At 36.8% G+C, this 24,051-nt stretch overlaps 1 long non-coding RNA gene across 13 annotated transcripts in view; it reads left to right on the top strand.

Moving 5' to 3' along the window:
- LOC736093 (uncharacterized) overlaps window positions 1-21,360 on the top strand; it is a 61,491-nt gene extending 40,131 nt beyond the window's left edge. For 3 of the 13 annotated variants that reach the window (XR_673644.5, XR_008539753.2, XR_008539758.2), the window contains 6 exons: window positions 6,789-6,912; window positions 9,523-9,844; window positions 11,488-11,633; window positions 14,990-15,102; window positions 17,569-17,682; window positions 20,947-21,360. This is a non-coding gene — a long non-coding RNA (uncharacterized LOC736093). Of the gene's footprint in view, window positions 1-6,788; window positions 6,913-9,403; window positions 9,845-11,487; window positions 11,634-14,989; window positions 15,103-17,568; window positions 17,683-20,946 lie in introns of all 13 variants that reach the window. The other 10 variants (XR_008539752.2, XR_010153035.1, XR_008539755.2 and 7 more) reach the window with 7 other exon arrangements.
- Window positions 21,361-24,051: the final 2,691 nt, after the last annotated feature.

Here is a 24,051-nt window from a genome sequence, read left to right as displayed (position 1 = left end):
TGGTGTTCACAGAACTGCCTTTTCTAATGCAATGATTTTGAGGCAAGATGATTTGGGGAGACAAAACTACAGTTTTACTAAGTAAATTTGGGCTTCTAAGTCAGTAACAAAGGGCATATCAGATATTCAAAAAAGTAAATTCTGAATGTATAAGTTCAGGGGGTTTCTATTACCATATTAGTCCTTAGCTGTTAATATACCACAATAGAGACAATTCATACTGAGTATACAGTTACAGATAAATTGATCAAATTCATTCACTCAATAAATATTTATGGGGTACTTTCTAGGTTTAAGAAACATTTCTAATCACTAGGAATATTGTCAAAATATTAGCCCTGTAGAGTTTACAAAATGGCTAGTAGAATTTACAAAAATCTCTAGCCTTGTAGAATTTAAATTCTAATAGGGCAGACAGACAAAAAACCCAAAAGTAAATAGTATGTCAGATGGTGATACATGCTATGAAAAATTAAAGCAGCCTGAGAAGGTTAGGGAGTGATCCAGAGTGGATGGGGCAGGTATGCTGCTTGAGATATGGTGTCAAGGAAGGCCTCTCTGAAAAGGTGATTTGAGCAGAGACCTGAAGGAATTGAAGGAGTGAGGGAGTGAGCCTTGAAGGTATCTGAGGAAGAGCAGATGAGGTAACAGCAAGTGCCAATATCCTGAGGCAGAATTGCTGGGCATATTCAAGGAATAGCAAGGAGGTTAGTTTGGTAGGAGCAGGATGAGAAGGGAGAGAGTGGCAGGAAATGAGATTAGAGAGGTGGGGGTAGGATGGCAGATCTTGTCAGGTTTACAGTTTACAGAAGATATTTTGGGCATTCAGTCCCAGGGAGATGCCTTTAGAAGTAGAAAGTTGCATTTTTTTTCTTCAATTTTTATTTTGAGTTCTGGGGTACATATACAGGATGTGCAGGTTTGTTACATAGGTAAATATGTGCTATGGTGGTTTCCTGCACAGATCATCCCATTGCCCAGGTATTAAGCCCAGCATATATTAGCTATTTTTACTGATGCTCTCCCTCCCTCCACCCCCTGAACAGGCTCCAGTGTGTGCTGTTCCCCTCAATGTTTCTATGTGTTCTCATCGTTCATCTCCCACTTATAAGTGAAAATATGCAGTGTTTGGTTTTCTGCTCCTGCATTAGTTTGCTGAGTATAATGGCTTACACCTCCATCCATGTCCTGCAAAGGATGTGATCTCATTCCTTTTTATGGCTGCATAATATTCCATGGTGGATACATGGAATATTACATTTTCTGTATCTAGTCTATCAGTCACTGATGGGCATTTGGGTTGATTCCATGTCTTTGCTATTGTGAATGGTGCTGCAATAAACATATGTGTGCATGTATCTTTATAATAGAATGATTTATATTCCTTTAGGTGTATACCCAGTAATGGGATTGCTGGGTCTAATGGTATTTCTGCTTCTAGATCTTTGAGGAGTTGCCACACTGTCTTCCACAATGGTTGAACTAATTTACACTCCCACCAACAGTGTAAAAGTATTCCTATTTCTCCACATGCTCGCCAGCATCTGTTGTTTCTTGACGTTTTAATAATCGCCATTCTGACTGGCATGAGATGGTATCTCATTGTGGTTTTGATTTGCATTTCTCTAATGATCAGTGATGTTGAGCTGTTTTTCATATGTTCGTTGGCCACATGAATATCTTCTTTTGAGAAGTGTCTGTTCATGTCCTTTGCCCACTTTTTAATGGGATTGTTTTTTCTTGTAAATTTGTTTAAGATGCTTGTAAACTCTGGATATTAGATGTTTGTCAGATGGATAGATTGCAAAAATGTTCTCCCATTCTGTAGGTGAGGATTGCATTTCTTAACTAAAATGTCCTCAAACCAAATTGTCACAATACTGGCCTTAACCAAGCCATTTATGCCCGGTGTTCCATTTTTTGATTGCCACATAACAATGAAACACAATAAAAACTTTTTCTCTTCAAATTCTTGTTCCTTAAAATTTTGCAGGTTACATATATGAATTTTATGCAAAAATTCAAAAAATTGCAACCTCAGGCATAAATGGGTTATGAAGACTAATTTCTACTTTAAATTATTTTTCAAACTTAGATGGATCATCCTATAAGCATATTAATTCAATCTTGGGAAAGACTTGCCTGGTAATATGGCAGAAGCTCTAGTTGTCAAAAAGTCTTAGAACAGCTTGACTATTTCTCAGGTTTTCCATCTTTCACATCTCTAAAATGTTCAGTGCAAGTTTTTAGTGAAGCAGAGCTGATATTTTTGTAAACTTATGGTATATTATTGATAATTTTCAAATAACAGAAAATCTAGTCTATTAGCTAGAATAGTTTCATTTACTTCAATTATTTATTCAATAAACATTTACTTTGCATTTATTATATTCCAGAATTGTATTAGGTCCTCAAAATACAAAGATATAGAAAGGCTTTTTCCTCAAAACAGATTCGTAAATAAATAATTGCAAGATGATATGGCAAGTGCCTACTATATAGTAGTTGCTCATTAGATACTTGTTTAATGGATGAATTATGGTAGGACCAAAAATGAAATGATTATCTTTGTCCGAGGAAGTCAGAGAAGGGGGAAGGAATCACTTTTGACCATTAGCTCCGTGGGAAAATGGGGAAAGGGCATTATCTTGTTCACTCCAGCATCTAGCATAGAATCCAGCAAATAATCAGTGCCCAGTAAAAATGTATGGAATGAATAAATGGATGAGTGAATGAGGGGATGATTGAACAATGTCTAAGGCAGGAATAAAATCTGGGAGGCAGGTGCACATTGCTTGTAAAGGGAGCAATGTATACAGCAGGCACAGAGATGTGGAAATGTATTATTCCATTCCAGTAATAATTTTGGATTTTCATTTAAAGTACTCTGTCACGTATACACTAGAGACATAATTGTTGGTACACATGCTTCTTTTTGTGTATTTCGTATGAATCTACTTGCATCTAGAAATTTTCTACAATGCTATTGGTAGATGTATATATATATATATATATATATATATATATATATATATATATATATGCCAGATGAAATATTTATGTTTTTAGCACAGAAACTTGTGTTGCCACAACTTACTTTAAATAGTATATTTATAAGCAAGAACAACTCTGAAATCAGAACAGATAACATTGTCCTAATAATACAAAGATTAATTCACAGAGCACATTTGATGGGAAAAAAATTATACATTTTGCCACATAGTAAAGAGTATTATCTTGTCCATTAGTTGTGCAGTTAAACCTTTATCAAGGTATAACAAGCCCTCAAAGTGATTTCAATTGAATGACAAAAGGGATGGAATAAAATTCATTTAAAACTGGTTCACACCAGCTCTCCTGCGTGTACTATTAACTGCTAAGATCAAGTCACAAAACATTATTTTGAGGAGAAAGGGTTTAGTGAACCCTAGAAATTGGGTTTGATTTATGCCAGAAAATCTGCCTTTTCACTGCTTGAGATTTCTGTGGAAGAAAGCCACAGTCTTTTACCAAATGGTTTCTAAGGAAACCCCTTATAGCACAGCATTGGAAAACAATTTAGTTGTTAATGAGAAATGGTTCTCACGGTGGGAAAGTGTTGACTGAAAGAAAAGGCTTCTGGAGTTAGTGGTCAGTCTGTAAAAAGTGTTTACCGCTCTACAGTTAACGTTTATGAAATTTCTACATAGAGCAAACATTTTTAGGTCCCATTTTGCAGTCATTCTCGCTTGTAAATATATTTTTTAAAGAAGCTAGGGCAATAGAAAAGTTTTTGTCTAAAAGTTTAGATACTTGAACTTGCAAAAATATATTCAAACAAGTTGTCTTCCAGAATCTGTGCACTCCGGTGAATTTTTCAGTTTTGGAATTGCAACATTCTAGAATTTATATGTTAGCATTAAAATATAAGTAAATTAATTTTGCATAAAATATTTCTAAAAATCCTAAAACACAGTAGGGTATTTATATATTTTTAAAACATTTTAAAAATGTATTCTGAAATGTCCCATAAGTTGTATTTATTTTACCTCTTTAATTTCTGCATAAAAATAAAATAATTAATTGCAATGAATATTTTAACTATAATCCTTTTATAAGAATTTCAAGATTAAATTTTAATATCTAATGAAGCACTAAACCTTGTAGTTAAAAAATAAATGCTAAATATATACAAATTCTTCTAAATGTACCTATTGAAGCCAGATTCCAAAATAACTACACTTGTATTTTCCTGATAATCTTTAAGTAGTGAAAGCCAAGGAAACTCATGCAATAACTTTAAATAGATTTTCATCTGTAGCATGATTCAGAAACATGAATGAATATATGACAGGAACCAAAAAAAGTGACCATCAGAAAAGTTCAGAGGAAAATATTTAGAAATATTTCTTGCTTTGGGATTGTTATAAGTTTTCAAGTCTGTTTAAAAATATAACACTCAGTTGTTAAGTCACTTGAAAGCATATTGGTACATCGCTTTGCCGAAAGCTGCCATCAGTCCATCTGTCCACAAGTGTGTTTTCTGCTTTAGACTTTCATACAAGGCAGAGTTGCCAATAGTCTTCATGTTGTCTTCCGTTGTTTTCCGTTGTTTTCCTCATTTGACCCCCACCTCCTTTCTCTTTCTTCTCTGGTCTTTGAACTTCCTCCACTTTGGGCAGCTGCTTTCATTTGCAGCTCTGCTTTGAGCAAGGAAAAAATTCTGCCAATGAAAACAGGAAAAATAAGAAAACAAGAAGGGTTGCAAGTGTTTTGCATGTGTTGCAGCTCTCCGGCTGTCCACTTTGGGGTCTTCTCACCATTGGGTAGTATACTGAGAAGGAATCTGTTGTTGGAAACTGACCCTAGGTGACCAGAGCTTATCTAAGGGACACTTTTTTTTTGTCATCTTAGAATCAATAAATTTATAAATCATTTGTGTTAAAAGAACTGTGAAAGTGATATTTTATGTTTACTCACCCACTCCATATTCTGAGGTATATATTTATCATTTGGTTTGGTCAGATCTATGATATTGTCAAGTTACAGTTTTTTATATATATATATATATATATATATATATATGACTATATGATGTATATATAATATTTTAGAGACAGGGTCTCACTCTGTTGCCCAGGCTGGCCTTGAACTCCTGGGCTCAAACGATCCTCCAGCCTCAGCCTCCCAAGTAGCTGGGACTACAGGCGCTTGCCACTGTGCCCGGTTATAATATTTTTGATGAAGACATTTGAGAGGGAGAGAATATGGCCTTTTTTTTTTTTTTTAACTCTCCTTCATTCCCTACAATACACACAAAAAACCCCACAGGGCAGGAACTTCTCTAACTTTCTCAGAGTAGTATATGATAGATATGCATGTACAATACATGAGAGTACTTCATAAATATTAGTTCATGGAGATAATGAAGAAAACATCTTTTCTAAGTCAAAAAATAGCAAGCAAATTCTTAATAGTTGCTGTTATTATGCCAATATGCTTGAGTTTGAAGTTTAGTGAGATCTTTTTTGAGTGGCTAACAAAGGGAAGAGATGTAAGTCTTGTCTTCGTTGATAAAACATCAGGAGGATTGATTGATGGTGGTATCTAAATAATATACTCAAAATTAGAATGTAGTTTCTGCCTTGGCACATCTATCTTGTTTCCACTTCTTTGCTTCCTCCTTTTTCCACAGTATCCACTGCAGCACCACAGGATAGCTCCCCAGATAAGGCAACAATCTAATGGGGCAGCTGTAGATCTCTGTGTTAGAATTCAGAAAGGAGTATTTGTCATTACTTATGTAACCCACTCTGCATCCACACTGACATATATAGCTGAATGAAGAAATCGCTCAAGCAAAATGTTGCCTCCCTTTGACCTTGTCTGAGTGCCATTCATTGTTATCAGAGCTGAACAGTAAATGGCAGGAACCACACAAGAGTTGTAAACAAGTACATGTGAGAAAAAGAAGTAACTGTATTTGCTGAGTCAAGATCCATGTAAAGGAGAGGATCACATTTCCCTTTCTTGGAAACACTTGAAAATATTTACAGTCTCAAGTTCAATTTAAAATATTCTTATTAAGTGTCTACTCTGTGTTAGACTCTTCACTAGTAACTGTGAATACAGAGATAATGAAGTATCTTGCTCATGGAAGAACTCACAGACTAGACTTATGATAACCTCTCTTCTCCTTAGAATTTGGAGGACTTTAGATGGTTTCCCCTAGATTTTTGTTTTTTTGCACAGTGTTACTCTTATTCTCTTAATCTCTAATGAAAGGCCTATTTGGTGGTATAGTATGAGTCCTAATGATGAATGAGTCCTAATGATAAATAAGACATCATTAGGACTTCTACTTTTTCAGTCTGTTTTACGAGTCCCACTCCACTAGTCTGGGACCTTCTGGAGGGCAGGTTCCAGAAGGTCCCAGTCTAGTGGAGGAGTGAGACTTGTAAAATGGAAGTTATAGTACAATTGTTATAGAAATGATCAAATCATATTCTTTCTGAAACACTTAACTTCTGAGATTGATAGATCTTACCAGTTAAATGAGTATACACATAAGGTGTTGTAGCATTGTATCTGGCAGATTGAGAGGACATAAAAGATGTTAACTACCTCCTTTACCATTATTACCTTTACCTTTCCTGTTTCACTGTTCTTATGCCAGATATTGAATACAAATCTAGCCCTTCCATATTTGACCTCTTTAAATGTCTCATTAACAAAAGTCAGTCTACTTTCTAGGTGACATGAGACTCCTTATGTATCAGCATATCATTATCACTTCTGTTCTTCCACAGTTCCTGAATATATCACATGTGATAAACATGAAGATGTATGAAAAATTGTGTTCGTTGAGAGAAAATGGAAGGCTTTTCATTCTACTTCCACATTTTCATTCCAGCAGCTTTTCTGTTTTGGAAGGTGAGTACTGAATCTTGCAATGAAATTTTTTTAACTTAAACAAGGTATATTTTAGTGTGTTCCACTATGGGTGACTGTCTGATGCCGTCATGAATATTCAATTAACTTTTATTTTATTTTTATTTTAGTTTATTTATTTATTTATTTTTGAGATGGAGTCCCACTCTGTCGCCCAGGCTGGAGTGCAGTGGCATGATCTCGGCTCACTGCAACCTCTGCCTCCTGTGTTCAAGTGATTCTCATGCCTCAGCATCCTGAGTAGGTGGGACTACAGGCATGTACCACCATGCCTAGCTAATTTTTGTATTTTTAATAGAGATGGGGTTTTACCATGTTGGCCAGTCTGGTCTCAAACTGCTAACCTCAAGTGATCCACCTGCCTTGGCCTACCAAAGTGCTGGGATTACGGGCGTGAGCCACTGTGCCCAGCCAAATATTCAATTAACTCTTAGATCAGTGTTTCTGAACCTCAGCTCTGCTGACATTTCCAGCCAGATAATTCTTTGTTGTGCGGGCTGTCCTGTGTGCTGTAGGATGTTTGGCAGTATCCCTGGCCTCTACCTACTAGATGACAGCATCCCTGCACATCTCTGACATCCAAAAATGACTCTAGACATTGCCAAATATCCCTGGGGGGTAAAATCATCCCCAATTGGGAACCACTGCTTTTGATCATCTGGCCATTGATTTTTGGCAAATAGGATGGAGCTATGTGACTACAAGGGTGTGTGGCCTTTCTTCTGGTAGGTGTAGGACTTCAGTCTGCCATGCTCCTTCATATACTCAGTGCCTAATTTGTGCAAGGTAGCAGCAAACCATGAGGAGAAAGGTGGTCCATGTCTTGAAGAAACTCATAGTCTAACAATTTGTAAACTAAGTTGATTTTTCAGGTTTTGGAAATATGCTAGGTGATTCTTGGTAATTCTTTGAAGTGGTACCTTGAGCTTCTTAGATAGCTGTGATAAATTTCCAAAGTTGGATATTATTATGTGTTATCAAAACACTTTCAAAGCAGTGGAAAACCCCTATACTTTTCTTGAAATTTTTCATTGAATAGTTGACTCTTGTGTAAGGAATAGATTGAAATTTGCAGCTTTGTTTTACTGGGATATTTGCTTGTTGTTTTAATGTTTAAGCCTTATCCCTCCAAATCTTTTATAAATCAACACTTGTGTTGTAGATTTGGAGGATAATAACAGCACCTGTCCTGATACATAGAGTTCTTATTGTTTAGACAGCTGTCTACACTGAACATCAGCTGTCTGTACTCTGATTTCAGGGGTGTGTATGTGATCTAGGTTTGGACAATAAAAATATTGAACCCTCCTTCCCTGGACCTACAATTGTTTAAGGGAAGGAAACATGCAAAAGTTGGTATAAATTTCAATTCTAAAAGAATAATTGTACAATAAAAAATCTTACAATTGTGTAACTGAAGCTAACCTAAGTGTTCAGCTTACTATCAAGTATATAAAAACTTTAAAAAGCCTTTAAAAATAACAAAAAATTCCAAATACTGTAATTATAAGCATTTGATTCATTTAAAATCAAGTATGGAGCAACATACAATATAGCATTTAATATCACATTTGAACTGGTAAATCACTAGGACAACTTAGTTAAATAGTAATAAAAGAATTAATCCCCAGGATTATAGCATTTCTGTGGCATTTATCTAGTCCTTTGTGCATAACAAAGTGATTCAGCTCTTCATTCATAAAACTGTGTTAGGAATCTGAGTTGTATGGTTTTCTGTGTGACAATCTAGACATTTTAGTCTTTGCATTCCAAAAACACTAGGAAAGTTGTTATTTGTTTGAAATAGATTCCAATGATCTGTTCTAATTTGTTCTGATGAAAAGGGTAAAGGGAAATTTCTCTGACTTCTAAACTAACTTGAGAGATTTTCCTATTGCCTCAGTCTGTCCTCCCACCCCTAAGGTACATAGAAAGACAGATATGTGTGTACACACTATAACATTGTTTAAATGATACTCATATTATTGTTCTGAAATAGCCGTACTTTAAATGGTTTCAGATAATTGGCTTCAGTTTTGCTAATATAATTTATGTAAGTCATATGGCTAGGTCAAATTTAATAGAAAATTTGGGAAGAAAGATATTTAAAAATATATTTTATGATGAAAACTATCTTGATAAATTTCCTTGTTTATTTTATATGATAAAAATCATTGGTTGCTCCCTAATAAAATATCACTTAACTTACATTACGGTGCTGGGCATGTATTACAAGTTGCTCATTTTTAGAGCTAATTTATGTAGCATATTTGCATGTGTGTGCATAAAAGATTGTGACAGAGATAAGAGAAATAAGTGAAACGTTCACTTATTCACAATATAAGTGAATATAATCTATTAATATTCAAATTAAAAACTAGATAGCAAGTCAGTAGTTCATTTAGTTGAGAAACTTAGGGGAGGATGGGCAACTAACAATAACGGTACTATTATTATCATTCCTTTTTTACAGACAAGGAAAATGAAGCGCAGAGACGTTAAATAACTCTCTCAAGGTCATGCAGCTGAGAAGAGATGAGACTTGAACTCCAGTGCCAGCCCTGTTAATCACTATTCTGTACTGTCTTTCAGGTTCTTATGCCTTTGTTTGAAAAACATGGTTCCCTGTGAAATTTTACATGTAGAAGACAGCTTCACACTACGAGAGCTCTCAGGATATAATTATTTCAGACAGATGCTGGGAACATAAGATGGCTTATCAATCTAAGATGGCCTTCCTGTCCTTCGGATTGAACTGAAACCATCCCTGATTCCAGGGATAGGTAGATGATCCAGGTTTGGACAATCGAAATATTGAACCACCCTGGACCTACAAGTGTTTCTGGGATGGGAACGTGCAAACGTTGGTCCAAATTGTTGTTCTAGGCAGCCCAGTACATTTCTCCAATGCCTGGTAAGCTCTAAATATCTCTAAATGTTTGTTGCAGAATGAATGAGAATAAAAGTATTCTCTTAGAACATATCCCTGACATTAGGTGTGGGATAAAAGTGGAAAATGCAGTTTGCCTCATAAAAATACCTTTCAGAAATGACTTTTCTACAACAGCCATTCACCAGTATTCTAAAGGGCACCTGTCAAGGAGTCACTGCATTTTCAAAAGTACATTTATTTTCACATCACTGGCCAAAGTTGATCTATTATCATCACATTAGGCCCCTAGTATAGAGATGGCCCCTAAATTAGAAGCAGATATGAATTGTTGAGACCTAAAAGCTTAGTTCCCTTAGAAGACTTTTTACCTGAGGGCAGGGGGTATAGTGAGGATCACCTGCCTTGAGTCATACTGGCCTGAGGTTGAATCGTAGCTTTGAAGTCAACTGAGGAATTGCATACTATGCATAGCATGACCAGCGGCATACTATGCAATTCCTCAGTTGACCGAGTAATTATACCCACCCATAGGATTGTTTTGTGAGTTAAAGGAAAGCTATATATACTCACATAAAATAAGCTGTATTATTTTACTTTCTTTTACAACTCTCAGTTGCAGGGATAAAAGGGAAGGAAAGAAGGGAGGGATGGAAGGAGAGAATAATGGAAGGAGGAAAGGAAGTATAAAAGAAAATAGGCTAAAAAAATTAACTCATTACTAAAATATTAAGGGTTCAAACAGTATTCTCAGGACTTGGTATCTGCATTTCTACAGCCTATTTTTCTTAATACTTGCTTTAACTGTCAAAGGAGTTATTTCCTAATGTCATCCTTTAGCAACTCTAAACTTAACATCTTGCCATTTTCTAATATAACATAAAAAAGAGCAACTCTCCCTGAAATACCTATAGAAGTCTTGGCCTCACTTTGATGAGACAAACTTGCATGTTTCTATTCCTAAAACAACTGTAGATCCAGGGGGGTTCAATATTTTGATTATCCAAACCTAGATCACATGCCTGTCCCTGAAATCGGATAGTTTCAGCTCAATCCAAAGCAGGGGGACCGAAGGCACAGGAAGCACGGTTGTCCAAAGAAAATTGTTGATAGTGTTACCAAAAGAAAGGGGAGTGAATGTTAGATGGTAAAATCAGAAAAAAATGTCCACTACACTGTCACTTAACTAAATAGCAGTTATTATTGTGTTTTGTGCCACTTACAAATTCCTATTAAACCTACTACTACAGTTTAAAAAATCACTCTATTTAACAACTTTATTCAGAAAATATATTTAGATTTCCAATTTGGGATATTGCGATACATCTTCTACCTTTGCTTCAAGATGAATATAATTAGCAGGAATTCCTTAACAGGCCTATGTGGAACTCTCATTTAACTTTTATGAGCCTCAGTTTTCTTCCCATTGTCTAGAGAGTTACCCAATTTTCTTTACTTTTGGCCAAGGTATCTCTGCTCCCTGCAGAATATAACAGATTGTTGTCTTATAACTTTTCTCCTTTTCTCTTGTTCCAGAAGCAACAATTACTTCTTTTAGGCTATTTTCTGTTTTTGTTTTGTTTTGTTTTGTTTTGTTTTCCCTCAAACTGCTAATAACTATATACATACCACTACTTCTTGCTTCTCTTTTTTTACTTTGGCTCTAGATGGAATGATAGGGTACGCATAAATGTTCATGTGGGCTCTGGAGTATACCAGGAACTGAAGTAAGGTACATGGACGTCTTGAATATTGTAACTGAGATGGGCAAGCCTACACCTTTGCAAATAAAGGAGGATTGGGAAAGATTAAGGTAAGCTTTCTTGCAAACAGATGGGTCATGGGAATAAGGAATTCTGAATGCATGAACAGTGATGCTGAAAAGCAGGGGGTCTTCAAACTATACTCAAGGGCCAAATCATTGCCTCTTTTTATAAGTGAAGTTTTATTAGAATACTGCTCCACCCATTCATTTAAATGTGGTCTATGGCTGCTTTAGGACTTAAAATGCCAGAATACTTGTGACAGAAACCTTCTGGCCCTCAAAGCCTAGAATATACACTATCTGGCTCTTTAAAGAAGTTTGCCAACACCTGCTCCATTGTAAGGAGGATATTAGTCGGGTTCTAACAGAATTGCTTGTTGAACTAGGGTTTAAAACACATGGTAGAGACTCCACTGCCATAACCAGAGAGAAGATTGCCAAGAATTAGGCTAACTTGTTCTCAGGCAAAAAGGCTATGTAAAAGGCAGAATCTCAGTTCTGCAGGGCCAGTGCAGGAGGTGAGGAGGCAGGGGTTACACTGGTGTCCGTGGGTCATTGTTCATGCAATGGATACTCAGTCTGGTTGAGGGATACATGCAAGGCTAGAATTTGTGCTGAGTCACCAGATTTAAGATCTGGGAAAAAATAATGTACACTTCTTGACTTCAAAGACGTGGGGGCCATTAATCCAGATTTTACCCTTGTTGAACTAACTCAGGAATGGAAAACACTCTTGGTGAGGAAATGGGACACTGACTAGGGATACTTCCTACCAGCCCAAGACTAGGGTTAGGGAAGGACTCACTTATTGGTAAGAAAGGATTTTTGCCTCTACAGACCTTTACTTAGACCTGTACTTAAATGAGGTAAGAAGTGAGAAAGCAATATTTCTCAAGTGCCTACAAACTTGAGGAGTCTTTTTCCATTTGTATGTTACTCAAGATCTCAAAATGCCACAGCTCTTTAAAAGGGCTCCTTCTCTCCTTTGTATTGGTGGCTTGCAACATGCTATTTGAATCTTTCAGCAGGCTGACCTGTTTGGCTAATGCTATAACCCAAATTAATTGTTCTTTCCTCTATGTTTTTATTTATTTATTTATTTTTTTGAGACAGAGTCTCGCTCTGTTGCCCAGGCTGGAGTGCAGTGGCACGATCTCGGCTCACTGCAAGCTCTGCCTCCCGGGTTCACGCCATTCTCCTGCCTCAGCCTCCCGAGTAGCTGGGACTACAGGCACCCGCCACCACGCCTGGCTAATTTTTTGTATTTTTAGTAGAGACGGGGTTTCACCATGTTAGCCAGGATGGTCTCGATCTCCTAACCTCGTGATCCGCCCGCTTCGGCCTCCCAAAGTGTTTTTATTTGATCTTATCACAGTAGTCAGCATATTTTGCCTTGTATTATACTTATATGTGTACATGTAGTCTTCCCCCAGACTAGCCATTACTTGAGAGCAAAATTTTAGCCTTATCCGTCTAAATATCCCCCAAGTGCTTATCTAGTGAATGCCTAATTGTAATGCCTATTGACTTAAATGGAATTTAATTAAATGGGGTTTGTTATATTCTGCTAAGACTATAGTATATGTAGACACAAGTCTGATTCTTTTCTTATAACTACCATTTTCCCCTGTTATGGATATATCAAATTACTTACCACCCTTAACATCTCCTCCAGATTAATTTGTCTTGTGTAAGCCCCTAGTTGACCAAAGCCGATGGCTGATTAAATTCCCCCAAGGGAACTCAGCCACACAGCCACATAGGTTTTTTTTCTTTTTTGGTTGCAAAAAGCAGAAAGGTGCATATGCAACAGAGACCATCTTAAACACGAGAATTATTAGAGTAGCTCACAGAAAGGTATCACTGAACAAGCAAGCTTCAGGAGGTTAGAAACCAGGACAATTCTGAGGACTTGAGCATTGAGAACTCATGAACTCTTTGACCTAGAGCACCCCAAGGCACCTCCACTTAAGACTCAAATTCGAAGGATCTGTGTAAGCCAACTTGATTCAATAATCTAATTCTGTGCTCAGGAAACAGGTGGCTCCTTTTTTTTTTTTTTTTTAATCAGAAATTGGAGTTAAGAGGATGCAGGGAGAGTGGTAGACAAACGGAAACAAGTGTTACCATAGCAATCTATTAGAGGGCAAACTAAGCCACCAGGAGTCTCTCAAGAACAAACAAACAAACAAACAAATGTTATGAATGACTTTTGGCTTAAATGTCATGTAGACTAAGACTGGAGGCGCAATGGAGAAGGAGGGAAAACTGAGAGCTGATAGAAGCAAAATGAAGGATAAGAGTGAGCATCCCCTAAGATGGACAAGGTGGCTTCATTTCCTAATGGTTTCTCCTCTTCTTTTCTTTGAACCTACCAATGTGTGGTTATTTTCCTTGCAATATTGTGTTGTAAGATATCCTTCCAATTTAGAAACAGAAAGGATAGTAATTGCCTCATGTTAGAATATTTAGCTATAGAATAATAGGAATCAAAATTATTTTAGACATCAAAGAGTATGGAAAATCAAAGATAATCTGAGGCAGCAAGACACAAATCCCATTTGTCAATTCTGCCATTTGGTGATCATGATGGTAGTGATTTGAGATATGTCTAGCTAAGTACCAAGCACTGTTTTAAGTATTTACATATATTGTTCTCTCAAAAACTCTGACGTGTAGGTAGAATTATTAGCCTCATTTTACACATAAGAGAGCTAAAGTATACAAAGAATAAGTAATGGAGCCAGGATTCAAATTTCCTAATTCAACATCAAAGCCTAAATTCCTGAAAGTGCAAGTCTCTCACAAACTTCAGGAATTCCACAGCATACCAGAAATCTTAAGTTTTAGGGTGGTTCAAAACCTTATAAATCCCTTTGAGTCAAAAATTTCTCTGTTTTTCCAGATCCTATTCAAATGTCAGTGTTACTATTTAGCCTTTGATATCTCCATTAAAGGCAACTTCTTTCTGGACCCAGAAATAAAGCTTTACATTAGCAGCCTCCATAGCACCAATAACATGAATGACCATCTACTGAGCAATTGCAGTGCACCAGGATTATGGTTTATGAGCACTTTATGTTTATTATCTCACAACTCACTGAGTTAGATACTCTCCACAACCCAGTGAGGTAAATACTATTACTTCCACAGTATATATTATTATATAATAAAATGCTTAGAATATACACACAGTAACTAAACAATACTTATAAAATATGGCTCTAGATATGTTTGATAAATATTTCCTTCATGAAAACATGAAGGAATTAATTAGCAGTATCTCTCTGCAGCCTTTAGCCCTCGAGAATCATGTAGAAAAGAGGAGCTGTCTTCTCTTTTAGCAGAACATCTGTCAGAGATGGTTTCCCCTGACTTAGACAATTGTGTTTTTTTCCCTACAGAATGATTGAGTCTCAGAATTGTTCTTTAATCCTCAGTATTTCCTTTAAGAAGAGCTTCTATCAAGTGCTTCAAAAGTACCCAATGTGAAGGAGTAATAATGACTCCCCTGCTGGTGAGCGAAGTGTGGAGGACACAGGTCCCTCAGCCGTCCACTGGATGCTGCACTGTTTGGCCTGAGCCAACATGGGCAGAAATACAGGCGGCAGCATAAGCAGATGCCAAGAACCTGTCTTGCTTCTACTGTTTTCACTGGGTTGCTGTATCTCCTTTGTAGTCCAACCTGCAAATTACTTTGAGAAGGGGAGATACACCCCTGGACCAATCTAGGACTATATTTGTTCCCTTGCTAAAGTAGGAAAAAAAATACAGAACCTTTAAATATTGAACTCAAGGGCAACTAATTTAAATTCCTTTCCTTTCATGTTGAAAGTCTTTTGACTGGGTTATTCTGAAGCCATAGCAATTAGGTTACAGTTTACTTCTCTGTTACTTTACCATCTTTAAATTTGGCACCTTCAAAAGGTTGTTCTGTGCGTTTAAAAAAAAAAAAAAAGGAACTACAGTTGGATATTGTATTGTTGATGACCATTATTTGATTCTGGATTCTTTTGTGTGTTTGTGTTTGGGTGTTTTTGGTTGTTGTTTGTTTGTTTTCTAGAGACAGGGGGTCTCACTATGTTGTCCAGACTAGATTCGAGCCCCTGAGCTCAAAGGATTCTCCAGCCCCAGCCTCCCGAGTAGCTGGGACTGCAGGCACCCGCCACCACGCCCAGGGACAGTTACTTGATTCTTAATAGTCCAGTCATAATGAGACAGGATACTGCATAAGCCAAAGACCACACGAAGTATCAATGTTAAGTATCAAGAGGGTGTGGAGGAAGTGGGTTACAACCACTTTGTCTCCCAACTGTTGTATGTTTTGCCTTTAAAAATTTTTTTAAGTACGTTAAATTCTAATGTACTCAGATGTGGCTGAAACAATGACAAAACATTAGTTTTCTTTAAATATGCGTGACTTTTAAGCTTTTTCCCTTTCCCAGTGACTTGCTTCTCCACTAAGCTCTTTTTTTCTGTTTTTTTTTTCCTCAAATATTATTGTTTCATGTCACTGTGACAAGTTTAGTCTACTGGAAATTCCTATGTCCTCTGTAATTTAGGTTTTAAGCAACATATGATTTATCTTGTTATTTTAAAAAAACGATCTGCCTTCCCTAAGTGGGCAACTCTCTGGCATCCTTAATATTCTTCTATAGAAATTGTGATGAAAGAACAGATAAGCCTAAGTAAATCTAGCGTGTGGAGCTCCTTTAAAATGTGAAGACCTTGTCAACTGGTTAAAAGTAAAACTTGGTTTTGTCCTAAATATCCTTGCTGGGCCTATTATGCATAAAAAAAGGGGCCACAGCCCATTTGCAAGGCTTCTGAATGAACTCCATTCATTCTGTACTTGGAAATGTCTCTTCAGCCACAAAAAGAAACAATAGTTATAACCTAATTTCTTTGGTGCCAATATCAGCAGAAGAAGAGCCAAGAGACCATTATGAAAACTCTAGTAAGTTCTCTTGGTGATTATATAATGCTGTATTCATTGATCATATTTCTGTATTTAAATAAGTACATTTTTTAAAACATCATAAAGTGGATCAGTAATGCTGTAATATCACATTTCATGTATTATACAACATTTTTGAAATGGAGTACTCCAAAGTAATTTGCTTCTTATGGTTACCAAAGTTTAAAGAATACCCTAACATGCACTCCAAGATTTTAAGAGGAAAGGCTTTGTGTTTTTCATTACTGTATTTTGAAATCTGAGAGTGCAAAACTAGTTTTCTTAGGTAAACCCCGTAATCAGTTTCCACATTTACCTGTAAAAGTCAGTGGAGGGCATACATCTGGAAGTAGTAGTGGCGGCACACAATGTGTGTTAATATGATTTCCAAGGGGTATCTAGAGTAAACTTTCTTAATCACAGATCTGATCTGAGCATGCCACTCCTTTCTTAAAATCTTTTGTTGATTTTCCATTTCCCTAAAAGGAAGGCCCACTGGAGCATGGGCCTTGCAAAGTCCTCTTTCTGGCTTCTGCCTGCCTGCCTTTTCAGCTTCATCTCTGCCATCTTCCCTGAATGAACTTTTGTCAGTGGCCTCGCTCTTTCTACCTATGAGATGTTGTTTCTGCATGTTCTTGCATGGAATTCTCTTCCTCCCAACCCTGTTTCATTCCTTTAATCTGTACAACTCTTTCTTATCCTGAAGTCTTTATGTTAAGGTTGCCTTTTCAGGAAGACTTTTAATTGTATTAGCTAATTAATTAATTAATAGTCTGAGGTATTTGGAGCTGAGATTCTATGGGGATTAGTTGCTGGAGGGTAGTTTAGAGCCAGATTGTGAAGGACTTTCTAAACTGTGCTTTCAAGGTTTTGAACAGGAAAATGATGTAGACTTTCTGTTTTTTGTAAGTTTGGAGGATGGCTTGTGTCTTAAAAGAATATGTAACATAACCATCTAATTTGTGAGTAGTGGACTAAGGAAACACCACTCTAACCTTTTTCTCTCTGCGATAATCCCATCTTCAGCCTCTCAAGCACTGTGAAAAATCACTTTCTCTTGTTGTATTCTTGGAGCCCCTGCTAATTCATTATTGAAAAATACCTGCTGCCTGCATTTGGCCTTATGTTGTCATTTACTTGGTAAGTAAAGCTAAATATAATATTAACTAAAATTAAAAGACCATTAGATTATTGGATAGTGTCTACTATAGTGGTTTAGAGTACAGGCTCTAGAGAGATCTGATTTAAAAGTTTTGCTCTGCCACTTGCTAGCAATATAGATGTGGACAGGCTATTTAGATAATTTACTTAGCAAAATAAACTTGAACTGAAGGGTAGGAGGTTGAGGCAAGGAAGGTAGACCCTAAAGCAGTTTGCCAAATACAAAATCTCTTGGAATTTGAGAGTGTTATCTAAAAATCCATGTGAATCTTGTATTCTCTTCCATAATACATTTCTGTTTGTTTTAATATAAAAATACTTTTAAGTTGGAGGAGGGTGTTAAGTGGGTTGGTGATTATTGCCTCAAATTTTCTATACAATTATTTCTCCAGGAAAACACACACTGTTTATTCATGGCTTGAAGCAGTCTTTTTTTTTAAACATACTTTTATAGTATACAAGCATGTGAACAGACTAAGGAAATTACCAGAAATGTAAATATAATATCTCATTAGAGCAGAAATTCTGCATTGATCTTCAGCCACCGATTTACAGTGTTTACCTCAATATTACTATATTCTAGATAAAACGTTAAAAATCTAGCTCAATAGTGTTACAAAATAAACTGATTATTTCCTTCCCCTCACCATATATACATCTAGATTATTCCATTCTTTCTAGTTACTCTCACAGGAACCTCAAGAGGCATGCTGGTTTATCTCTTTTCCTGCCTCCCCCCAGATATTTTAGTTAAATATTTTACTCTTTATACAATCCATCTTAAACATGTAATTCTTTCTATCACTTCTTTTCTGTTTATTTCATGCAGTCAGCAGTCCATTTTAGGCTTTTGCCATTTTTTCTTGTCTGTAGTATCACTGTGAGTTCAAGAATAAGTTTTCTATATACATTCTCTTTCCTCTTTTGCTTAGCCTATGAACCGTATTCCTTTATTGTCTCTGCATCAACTACAAAGTTAAGTATTGATTTCCAAAACAGGCCTGCCTTCCCCATATTATGCTTACCTTCTTTTCCAGCCCAATCTTTTCCGTTACTCGCCTTAATGGTCCATCCTTTATAGCCAAAATTAATCTTCCACTCTTCCCTGAGCATCCACTGACTCACTTGTCTCCAGGCCTCAGCACCAATTATCCCCACTGCTTATCACTACTGTGTACATTGCCCAAAGCCTGTCTCACAGGCCTCCTCCTCCTCCATAAATCCTTCCTTGATCATCCCAGCTGAATGTGTGGGGTCTCCCTCTCCTTTCATTGTTTCATTTATGGAACAGATATTTATCAAATGCCTAATGTATATCAAGTGATAAACTAATGATGGGGATTTAGCAATAACTAGGACAGAATTATTACCCACTCTAATGGAGGTTATAATACAACACAAAAGTGGCATTGATAACTAATTTCAAGTTTCACGCATTTTCCAAGGGTCTGTGCATGGCGTTTAGAAGGCTACACCTTAGGCCGGGGGTCAAGAATGTCTTCCCTGATGTGAGGTTTACACAGAGATCTGAAGAATGAAAAGTCCAGCTAAGTTAAGTGGGAGCGGATTAAGGGAATGCAAGGACATGAAAGAGTGTCCTAGGCAGAGGGAACAACATATACAAAGGCCCTGAGGTGGGAGTGAACAAGGAACTGAGAGAAGAACTGAGAGAAGGCCACTGTGGAAAGCCAGATGCTGTGTGACATGAATAATGGGACACAGGAAATTGAGATATTAGCAAAAGAGAGATTGATGACCCATAGGCTTGAAGATGTACTGGAACTAAAGTAAGGGGCGAGGATAAATAAAAAGAGGGAGAAATTGGAGAAACAGAGTGCTTGGAAGCCCTGATGAATTTGAGGAAAAGGATGGTGATAGAGTTGACCTAGCCAGCTAGAAGAGTAGTACTTTTTAGTCAGTGAGCCCTCCATCCCATTTCTCATTAATTCTTGTAACACTTTCTCACTTCCTATATTCTGTCATATTTTATAGTTGTTTATATAATTATCTTATTCTTTATACCAATTGTAGTTTCCCTGGGTGCTTATTATGGGTTAACAATTATATTATTATTAATAATATGGGTGAATGTTTACAAAGAAAGAAGTCTTTTTTGCTATTCTTATTTTATTTCTTTAATCTTTGATCAGGGGTTTTTATTTATGAATTCATCTTATATGTCACTTGACAAACACTGAATGCTGAATGCCACAGAGTACATGACACTTTAGCAGCATAAAGAAAGGCACCAAAACCAAGCAGCAAACTACATGCTACAAAACAACAATTTTTGAAATTAATGAATGAGGCTAATTTTCTGGAGTCCTCTCTCTCTTTTAAAATGTAAGAAGTGTTAGTATGGCCAGGCATGGTGGCTCATGCCTGTAATCCCAGCCCTTTGGGAGGCCGAAGTGGGCAGATCACCTGAGATCAAGAGTTTGAGACCAGTCTGGCCAACCTGGGGAAACCCTGTGTCCACTAAAAATACAAAAATTAGCCAGGCATGGTGGCACGTGCCTGTAATCCCAGCAAATTGGGAGGCTGAGGCAGGAAAATCACTTGAGCCTGGGAGGTGGAGGTTGCAGTGAGCTGAGATAGCACCACTGCACTCCAGCCTGGGCAACAGAGTGAGACTTAAAAAAAATAAAAGTGTAGGAAGTGTTAGTATGTCTAGGTCTATTCACAGGTTTGGAAGGAGAATGGGGATAGAAGACAGAGCAGAAAATTAGTGGTAGGATTCAGTAGATCAGATCTCCAGCTTCTTAGTACCTTTGATATTTAGTCCAGTTATTGAATTTCTCTTCAATTCTTCACTCAGAACTTCTTTTCATTCCAGTGGGATTGCTTCACACTTATGAGAATTAATGTACTTATACAAAGCCATTTTCAGAAGGGAATCACTAATATTATGATGTAAACAAATGATACTAGGTACTTTTCCCTTAAAGTGTCTGTTTTAAACACACATTTGTTTTTCTGCTACATCGAGTTCATTGAATCTCATTTGTATTTTCTTTGTATGTTACCTTATACAGATATAGGCAGGATGTCCCTGTTTTTTCAGTTAGCTGTTAGATAAATTCACCATACATTCGCTTTCAACCTTGTGTTTAAAAACAAATTAGTTACATGAAGTAGTCATCCACATGACATAAGAGACCTAATTTTAATAGGAAATAATATTAAAAATGTAACTCCTAGAAAATGTTAGTGATCATCATCTTCCTTTATTTTTTCTCCTAGGTACTTCCTAAGCGTGGCTACTCCAATGAAGCTTTAGTATATGTACTGAAAGAAGATCCTCTCATACTGCCACAGCCAACAGATAAGGTTGTAAATCTTTATTGGGAGAAGCCGTCAAGGACAGTTCTGTGAAATGAAAGGATCTCTGGATCACCACAAAGTCTGGCTCAGTGACTATGGCTTTGCTAACACTAAACATTCCTATCTCAAGTCCTGTAGATGGCTTGAAATAGTATACATAAGCATGCCTTATAAACATCTTCAGTCTTTATCAACTCTTTGGAGATTCAGCCATTCTTTTTTGTACTTTAGGGAATTAAATCATTTTATAATGTATAAATCTGAGCATGGCAGATGGCAGAAGAAATTTTGTCATATGTTTTTAAAGAAATAAAAATGTATTATGTTTTAAAATTCCTTTAACTGTTTTTCTTACAAAACTCCCAACAACTTAGTTACCAAGTAAACTATCTCAGATATGATTTTTCAGTCCTTGCTAATCTATTTATAAAATCTTTTGCTATTTTATAATCTTATTATTTGTGTCTGTCCTTAAGTGTTCATTTGTTTTTATGTCTCTGTATGTCATGTTTATTTGAGCTGTTTAATGTAAAGTAAAACAAGAACTCCCTGCATCTTATAGCATAAAAAGCAATGTTTTTCATATTCTTACCCTAATAGAAACTCTCATTCACAGAGTGATGGCTAATGCTCTACCTTTCTGCAATTCCTAGTCATAGAACTGTCCAAGTCTCACATGACCTGCATCTTGAAGAAGAAACCTATCACGAGTTAGTTCTTAGCTATACAGGTTAACAAACTCAAATGACCCACTAACTGAATCTTGATTCTTAACAAAAACACTATGGTCTATCATCATAACAATGTCAATTTCTCACATTATCATTTTGAATCAACAATATGCCATCATATCAAAGAGAACTTATCATATTAGCATATTGAATATAAAATTACAGTGCAGCTAGTTTCAAGACCTGAATGAGTGTGGTATATAAAAAGAGCAGTGGATTAGAAATAAGGCAATCTGACGTTGCTTATCTCAGTTCTGCTGATACTCGCTATGTGTATTTAAAGCTAATTATTTAAATAGGCTTTATTTAAAAAGGGAAAAGAAGTAGAGGCATGCCCATTCCTTTTAAGAATATGACCCAGAATTTCCGTGTATCATTTCTGCTCATGTACCTTTGGCCAGAGCTTAATCAGTTTGTCCCAGGTAGTAGGAAAGGAGGCTGGAATATGTGGCCTTTAGCTGAAACTTCGAGGATTCTAAAGGAATTGGACTATTGAAAGACAAGTAATAGTCTTTGCCATTGCTCTCTTAACAGGAAAGCAAATGTTCTTTCAGACCCTCCTCCCCTGCCCCACTGAGTGATTCCATCAGATGAATCACCATCTATGGCAGATAGACCCTTATGAAATCTGTATGCAGCAGATTTCTACTTAGGCCATAATTGAGCATATAGTTACCCCTAGATTTAAAAAAGCTGGGGAAGCAGGAAACAGGATTGACATGATTGGCTTTGACCAAAGTTTCACAGACTTTCTTGGTGCACAGCTCCCTTGGGTTCTTAATTTTTTTCGTGGTACCAAAAGAAATACATAAAAGTTTCATATACAATTTAATAAGCATTTGAACTATGACACATAAATTGAAAGAGAAGTAATACCTTGTTCATTCTTAGATAACCACAGTTACTATTGGGCTATATATACCTGTTGGGCACTCTACAACTTCTCAAACCTTGGACTCAGATTGGATGGTGCCACCCTATGTCTTGCCAGACAGTGCTTGCTTTTCATCACAGCAACCACTGAAAACCCAGCTTTGCAATGACATCAATGACATAATATTCTAAAGAAATGTAGCATGGTCTAATGTGGAAACTGTGAATCACCCCAAGCTAATAGTGGGCATGCTATCTGCCAGAGGTTAAGTCCCTATTTCCCTTGAAAATTTGAATATATTATAGCTCCCCCAGTGAGTTTACTTTGGCACCCTTGAGGGCTGGGCGCACAGTTTGGGAACCATGGGCTTAGACTAATCATCGTTTATTTTCTGGGCTGGACATATTGCTCCCTAGACAAGAATTAGTTTTTTAGAGGGGAAGAAAGAAGAATGGAAAATATTTAGGAAACTGACTATTTCTGCCTCCTTCTATTCCAGCTAAACTACATGATCTTTAAGAAGAGAGGCTATGTCTGTTTTTACACACTTTTCTGTGGCATAGTTCTGGGTATTTCAAAGAACATAGAGGCTTGGTACGGTGGCTCAAGCCTGTAATCCCAGCACTTTGGGAGGCTGAGGTGGGCAGATCCCTTGAGGTCAGGAGTTCAAGACCAGCCTGACCAACATTGCAAAATACCATCTCTACTAAAAAATACAAAAATTAGTCAGGTGTGATGGTGCACACCTATAGTCCCAACTACTTGGGAGGCTGAGGCAGGAGAATTGCTTGAACCTGGGAGGCGGAGGTTGCAGTGAGCTGAGATCATGCCACTGCACTTCAGCCTGGGTGACAGAGCAAGACTCCATCTCAAAAAAGAAAAAAAAGAACATACATATTTATTAAATGATTCAGAAATGAAGTTTATATGATCAATGAAATATGATTAATAACATTAACCAACCATAAAATGCCAGATTATAGGAAATTTGTTGCCTATACAACAGGCTTCTGTGTAAATTCAAGGGCCTGGACTATGCCTTCCTAATTTCTTACCACCAGTGCCCAATAATTGTTTGGTATATTGTAGGTGAGAGAAAAATGTTGTTCAGATGAATTGGTGAATGTCTCAGTGAGAGCTAGTTCTGTTCCCAAACACCATTACAAAGGAGTTGCATTACACTGCTAATGAAAATGCTTATTAGTGGACTCTTAATGTAAATGCTCATGTTAACTGCCAAGAAAGAAAAATAACCACTTTATCTTATCACTATGGATCTAAGGCTTTTTTTGTTACCACAGTCACCACTAGAAAAACTGACAAAAAGAGAAAAGCAGAACTATTCTGAGATATAAGATGAACTTTTCTTAGAATGGTTTATATTGTCAGCAGCTAAACTGTTTCAGTATTCAGGATTAT

Source organism: Pan troglodytes, chromosome 1, assembly GCF_028858775.2.
Source record: "Pan troglodytes isolate AG18354 chromosome 1, NHGRI_mPanTro3-v2.0_pri, whole genome shotgun sequence".
Lineage (NCBI taxonomy): Eukaryota > Metazoa > Chordata > Mammalia > Primates > Hominidae > Pan > Pan troglodytes.
This window is presented reverse-complemented; position numbering and strand designations above follow the sequence as displayed.